The following is a 7652-nucleotide window of genomic DNA, read 5'->3' as shown; positions in this document are numbered from 1 at the left end:
CGCCAATACCGATTGTCATCTGATTGTTTTATTGTATTTATTTCTCAGATGATCTTTTAGGTAAGTATGACCTTAGCTGTGTATTTTCTATAACTGGTATATTTAATGGCATCTCATTGTTTGACTGTGATAACTATCATTTCTTGTTTGATCTTAGATTCAAATGAAATAAACCCATAATGAGTGAGAAAAAGCAAACTAATATTTTTGATTTCTTTAGGAATACCAAAGATAATGTAACTAATGATAACAGTAACAACAGTAATACTTCACTTACCAGTGAGCTGATCAATGAATCAGAGCCTCCACTATCCTCGTCAGGCACCATTAGGAAGATCATTATTTTACAAATGTATTTATCTTTTTTTTAAAAATCATATTAATAGTACGTGGATTTAAAATTAGAAATGTAGTGGTCCACGAGGTCCGAAAGGTTGGCAAAAGTATATGATGGTTGATAATAAATATGTAAGATATTAGGCGGCAATGTATGGTGAGGGTGACAGCTTTTCAATATTGAGGAGACAGATGGAGACTGCAGAGAGGTAGCAGACAAAGGACATTGAAAAGCCTTTATTTCCACCACAGCACTGAGGAAATGCATGCGGTATTGCAGGACATGAGTTGGTGCATTGGATTGCCATGCATTGTTATTGCAGATCTGTGATGCGGTGGCTGCAGTAACTGAATGACGAGGCCTTGCAGCAGAAAGATGCATTGTAAGGCTGAGGATGCTGCAGTTGTGGTGCATTGAGCTCTTGATACAAGGAAAACACTGCTTGCATGTAATGCATGTTCACACACAGCATGGCCCAGGTTGGTGTGAATGGGCCCTACCACCTCTATTTTTCAATATTGTTTATTAGACTGACAGAACCTCATTAAATATATATTATTCGGGTTTATTTATTATTTCTTCCTTTATTTGTAGCAGTATAATGCACATTTCCAATGTTTAATGACATTTAATAAACATTGAGGACGTAGGGCAGCTAACATACAGAAGCTATGAGGCCGCCCAGACACATTCTCCCCCCTCAGCCCAGCGCCGCTCCCCTCTACAGACCACTGACGTCACTACTATTGCCATGGTGACATTGAAGTCACTCCCCGCTCTACACCCCGGGGATGCAGCCAGGAGGAGGAGGCGGGGCTCGGGTGAGGCGGAAGTGGCGGCTGGAACGGAAGTTGAACGGCATTGAATCCGCAGGAGAGGGGACTGGGAGGAAGCTGAGTCTGCCGGGTGTGTGAGAGTGTGTGGAAGCCGTATCAGCGGAACGCTATTCTCAGGTACGGATATATTGGGTACGGTGAGGGTGGGAAGGGCTCGAGAATTTCAGTCACAGGGTCACCGCGGCCTGCAGCCTACATCCTGCTTGCCATACATAACGCTCCGTCATCCTTCACTGACTCGGCGACGGCCTAATCCTGCACTACCGACTCCCCTCCCCCTCATGTGCCCGGGCCGCTCTGTCATCTATGGGATGAGCTGCTGTCACCGCTTCACCGGCACAGATCCCAATAATAAAACCCACCCGGACACATTTACATGGAAATATCCCATTAACAAAACCCTTATATCTGTCATCATTTTATCTTCATTATCACTGGATTCAGCATCAAATATTCACCCAAATTAAATTCACTCTGCTCCTCCATCTATAAATAAAACGTGCTGATCTATGCAAATCTTGACTTTTGCTTTGTAAGTCTAGCCTGGCTCCGCCCCTTCATTATAATAAAGGTAACCCCCAATGTTATATTTCCCACAATGTTATCTCGCCGGGAGAATTGTTTCAGAAATCAATGAGTGTGAATTTTCTGCACATAGCCACCAGTGTATCTTTCACCTTTTAGACCAGACCTTCTCAACTTGGGGTTTCACTAATTGTGGGTGTTCGATCTCGCTTCCCTTGGTAGAGCCACCTACGTGACTTCAATGATTACTTTTTTTTATTAAAGAGAAAAACTGAAATAATTCACCTACCTTCAATCCTGCAGAGCAGTCCGATCGCTCCGGAGGTGTCCTGCATCGGGTCCTGCGTCATCCCGGAGCCTGCGTCCCAGGCGCCGCCACCTTTGCCTCTTCTGTGGATACGTGAGATAGGCTAATTTTTGTCATCACGCAAAAAGGCTCCTGCCCATGCCTCAGATGCTCGGGCATGCGCAGAAGTAGCGCTCAAGAGCCTTCCGGGATGCTTGACGTAGGTATCCCGGGAGGCTTTGAAATACTTTGCATTCTTGACCACCTATGTGGCCAAATTTTTTTTTTTTTTTTTAAAGGGTGTTGCACCTAAAAAAAAAAATAAAAAATGAATTTTTTACCATACATAAAAGGGTTGTCTAGGTATGCTTTAAGGTGATATTTTAGCCACCATTGTAACTAGAGAATTCTTTCCATCAAATTAAAGCAGAACTAAACCCTGCAATGCTCACCTTCCCTCGCAGGGCATGGCCATCATTTTCTTTCTCCTGTTGGCAATTATCGGCCATCTCTATTAGCAGGGCCAGGATGATGTGATTCCCACGCTGGCACTCCCAGGAAAAGCCGGCCTTCCTGGGTATATTGGCAACTAAATCTGACCAGCTCAGCTTTTTTTTTTTTTTGGCCAGATACCTGGAGTGATCAGGCAGGTAGAAGGGACATTATCTGTAATTTTCTGCAATAATGTCCTGTCTGATCGTGGAAACTTAAAACTGGAACCGTAGTTCTACATTTTTCTGCATTGAACTCCTATAAATTGTTTAATACCTGAAAATAAATTTGTTAATAAAAACATTGAAAAAGGCTGATTTAGACAATAATATTTTAATATTTGCAGATGTTTAAAGAGGAATTAAACTGAAAAAAAAAATACACTTGCCTTCAAACCTGCAGGGCAGTCTGATTCATCCAGGGTTGTCTTCCATCGGGCGCCACCATCTTCTCCTCTTCTTTCTGTTCTTCAACCTATGTCACCTGACCCAGCGCCAGATCGGGTGACTCAGGATGAAAAAAAAAATTGCAGATCTCACTGCGCATGCAAATTTTTCTCTTTGCGCGAAAAGGCTCCTTCTGCGCATGTAAAGGAGCATCCAAGAGCCTCCCAAGAAGCATCCAAGAGCGCTCCCATTTATTCTCCATCGCCTAGGCGATGAAGATTTAGGTGGCAGTGCTGCACCTTTTTTTTTTTTTTTTTTTTTTTATAAAAAAAAAAAAAAGGATGTTTACCCTACATAAAGGTACATGTTGTCTATCCTTTAAGTTAAATTTCTGAGTCTAGGTACGCTTAAAGGCTTACCTATAAACCACAAATTAAGTGTTATACATAATAGGATTGATTCCTGTATAGGAGGAACTTTTTCTGTCAAATTGAAAAATCATCACTTCTCTCTGTTCTCAATTTGTTATATATAAATGGCATGTACTAACCAATAGGTGTGTTTTCTTATCCACTATTCTGCACTCCTCTTTGAACATATGGATGTAAACCTGTACTGGATGAGACCTTTAATGATGGAGACAGCTTCCTGGTGTATCTATATACATAGGCACATCCCTCTACACTATATCCCTGATGAAGCCACAATGTGGCCACAAATATTGGGTACACCAACTTATATTGGGAGAAACACTTAATTTTACTTTTGATGGGGTTTATGCAATATGGGAAGTAGATGAGGATCCCCCAGAAAAAGACAAGGGTAAGTAACCAAGGTAAACCATTAGGATTGTTTTTAGGAGAAGGAAATTGATGGAGGAATTTTCCTGGCAAGGAGGATACTAAGAAATAATAAAGGAAGGAAGGGTAGATGTATAGTAAGTATTAAACATGATTTTTATTACAGATTGAGCTCTTAGTTCTATGGAGAGCATAGGGGGAAAATGGGAAGTGGGCATCCTAATATGTTGTCCCCCCCCCCCAAAACAGCAGCTATCAGTAAGTGTTATTCAGCAATTCTGTTGTTGGATCACTAAGTGGAACTAAACAATATTCGCTTACTTTCTATTAGGCATCCAAATTTTAGGCAAATTCTAATTTGGCAGCACAAAAAGTAGTTTTATCCTAAAGGAGTAGTAAAATGTCACTTGGCCTCTCCCATCCCTCTTTGCAGTGTGAGTGTCTAAAGTTGGAGAATCTGGAGCTGTGGATGCCTGGATAGTTTAGATGCCCAGCTTGTCACCTTTCATTGTGGGGATTTTAATTTCTACCCTGACAACTAATGGGGCTGCTTCTAGATGTGTTTATTAACATGGCTCAGTGGTTAAGGTATACAATAGAGAACATTCCCAGATTGATGTCAGTAGTGGAAATGCTTCCTTTTGTGGCTCCCTCTGTGTGCAGAACTAAAGGAAGGAGATGAAGAAGCTATGGTAGTCCATTAGATGCTGATTTGGGATTTAAGAAGTGGTAAGAAGACTTTAGAATGTTACCTCACTGGAAGAATTTAGGATGTTACCTCACTGCAATTTTTTTCTATAAGCATTGCTCTCTGTGTTTGAGTTTAGTTCCTCTCTAATATCCCAGCCGCGGTAAAGTTCAAATCGCCGGCCCATTCCCCCTTAGTCACTGTGCTGTTTAGTTTCCAGTAGAGAGCATGCATCCACTTGACCTTAATATAAAGATGGCACCAGATGTAAAGTATATAAAGTATAATCAGGAGGGGAAAATGTTTAGAGCCGTAATATCTCGATTGAAATAAAGAATTACCAGCAATTAGTCCATGAGGATATAGGTCAGTCTTTAACCCCCTAGCATTCTAAATCTGTCCGTATTTCCATGCAAAAAGTGTTACATTTTTTTGTATGGAAATTTATTTTACATTGTAGGCTATAATTCTTGGGCATAACTCACTGAAATATGTCCAATAATTATTAAATTTATTTATAAACTTTAAATAAAAAAACACAAAAGTCTGTTAAAAAAGATAAAACAATTGTGAAACATGTAATATAACTGTACAAAAGCATGTATAACACATATTTAAATATAATTATTTGTATATTATATAAAGATTTCCTTGTACTGGACTCAATACAGCTGTTTTGTATTCAATCCAATACAAAATTATTTGAATTTCCCGCCGACCTGCCTGCATTACACATGCACCAATCTCACCTGGAAACCCCGGAGATTGTCTCTGTGGTTCGCTGCTGAAGATCAGGAGTAGGACGCTGGGGGAGACCGACGGAGCAACGTAAGTGGGTTTTTCAGCAACCCTGAGTGTGTCTCAGGATTACTGCTTTTTGCAGGTAAAATCCACCCCGAGTCACACTCTGGATTATTGTGTTAAATAGAATCAATAGCTTTGAGCAATGCAGAAGGTTGAAAAGGGATTATATATTAATACTGTTTATTATATATAGCTTGCTTCCAAGAGTAGCCCACTCTAGGTAATGCCCTCTATGATGAAAACAACTGATATTCTATGAATAAAAGAGTGGGTCATATATTAATGCTGGGGCTATAAATTCACAGTGCTCAGTAAAGTCAGATTTTAGTACAAGGAGAAGAGCCTGTACAACTGTGCAAAACTGATGTTCAGAAGTACGAAATCTCACAATTGGAGCATTGTGGCATTAAGCACAAAGGAATGCTGTTACATGATAATTGTGTAGCCGTTTGTTCAGTGTAGCAAAACATCTCTAGCAATTGTTTAAACATTACAATTGGAGCAGCGTTTGAAGATTTTACTGTGGGTGGTGGCGAACCACTCGCTGCCTCCCCCATTCATTTTTTTTGACTGACTGGGATGAAGACGCTACATGGAGAATCACAGCGTAGGGGGCATGGTTCAGGAGTGGGAGGACGGGGGGGGGGGGCATAAAGTATGAAAATTATAAATGAGGGAAGATGTAGAAGTCGTGGCATTGGTTACATTTTCATCACAAGTCTATACTAAAGTGCGCTGTTGATGACTGGCATAGTCTAACCGTCATACCCACAGGCCTATTTGTCAAAAATCATGTGACTTTTTATATATCAAACTACATTTTATGGGATGGCTGCTAAATTTTGAGTGTTTGGTTTATGTATCTTCTACAAAAAACAAAATGTTCAGTATTTTGCTTGTTGCCATGGAGTGCTCACTAAAGCCATGCCTGAAGACAGTATTTCATAGATGCTGCTAAATTCTGTATTCATCATGACAGCAGACAATATGGAGTCTAATTACTAATGTTTACACACAACATGAGCAGAGCTTTCACCTAAAACTTACACATTTTAATTGGGTTTAGTTGGAAAAATGTAAAAACAAACCCATTAGTTTATCTAAACCTAAGAACAGGGCCGATATCAGACGAGAATCTGGCGTGTGTACAGCATCCATCGTCCGAACCACTGCCCTGGCAGATCCATGGACGACGAACGATCCTAATGCAAGTGAAGGGGGAGAGCACTCAGCAGGGTCCCACTCCGTCACTCTCCCCCTCCCCTCTCTATAGAGCAGAATGGTGCTGTATGTACAGTACTCGTTCATGCATCGTGCAGTCTTTTGCTGTTGTAAAGGATTGTAAAAGATCCTTTCCAATGACAATTATGCTTTTTTTTTTTTTTATACCTATAACAAAACTCTATCAATAGTATACACACCAAAAGGCAGAAATAAAAATGTAAGTTAAATTCTAAACACAATCTTTACAATAATAAAGCAGTTCCAACTATTTCCTTCCAAAGCAAGGTCCCTTGACGCTATGTTTTTTCACAACCATGTAAAACTTCTTGTTTACATTCCTGTTCGCTGTTTCTTTTTTTTACTTCCTGGTCAGTAGTAATCTAATCTGTGTATACACATGCAATAATTGTGGCGGAAAACAATCTTTGACAAGCCTTTCCAACTACAAGAGACCGAATGATGCATAAACTAGCCCAATCTGCTCTATGGAGAGGGGGAGAACGGTCAAACGGCACCCCGCTGTGCTCTCTCCCCTTCACTTTCGTTACAGTCGTTCTTGGATCCGTTCTTGAATCCGCCAGGATGGATCTATGAGCGATGAGCCCTGTACACACACCGGATTCTTGTCCGATACCAGCCCTGAGGCGATTGCCGGACAAGAACCATCTGACGTGTGCGTTGCCTAGGTGTTGCAGGTTTTGCATATCCAGTGTTGCACCCTCTCTCTCCTACTAGCCTTTAACAACACAAACACCTCCAGAAGGAGAGAAATTCCGGAGAAATTGGGGGGGGGGGGGCTACACTTGCCCCTACATGGCCAGTGCTAACATCCTCACCCAGTCCTCCACCAGACTTTAGGATCTTTTGCCATTTTGATTTGCCCGGCTAGAATGATGCAACTCTCGCCCATGTGCATAGGAATTTATTTAGTCCCAGGATTGTACAAGGAACTGTGCATGTGCAGCCTATGTACATTCAACAAAAGATTGCAGACAAGTAAGGTACTTTTATTGCAGAAGGGACATAGCATGTCCTTTCTATAATACAGAACACGCCTATTGTTTTAAAGAAGGAAAGCATATTATGCCTGAAGATGAGCTCCATAGAGACTCTAGTATTATAGAAAGTAGTTAATATAACAGGACAGAAGATTTCTCTACCTCTTCTATACAAAATCAAACTTTTTTTTCATGGTGGCAAACAGCATATTATTATTTTACATGTCTGCTGAAAATAACTGACCCGCTCATTAATTTTTGTATATAGTTTTTTTT

The 7652-nt window shown here is 40.8% G+C and overlaps 1 protein-coding gene across 1 annotated transcript in view; it reads left to right on the top strand.

The window, feature by feature from the left end:
- Positions 1 to 1132: 1132 nt before the first annotated feature.
- Positions 1133 to 7652, top strand: part of YWHAB (tyrosine 3-monooxygenase/tryptophan 5-monooxygenase activation protein beta) — a gene marked incomplete in the record, with an annotated part of 20391 nt that continues 13871 nt past the window's right edge. The window contains 1 exon segment of the mRNA XM_072414850.1: positions 1133 to 1290.

Source organism: Pyxicephalus adspersus, chromosome 6 (assembly GCF_032062135.1).
Source record: "Pyxicephalus adspersus chromosome 6, UCB_Pads_2.0, whole genome shotgun sequence".
NCBI lineage: Eukaryota > Metazoa > Chordata > Amphibia > Anura > Pyxicephalidae > Pyxicephalus > Pyxicephalus adspersus.
Note: the sequence above shows the minus strand (reverse complement) of the source record. Positions and strands in the feature narration are given on the sequence as shown.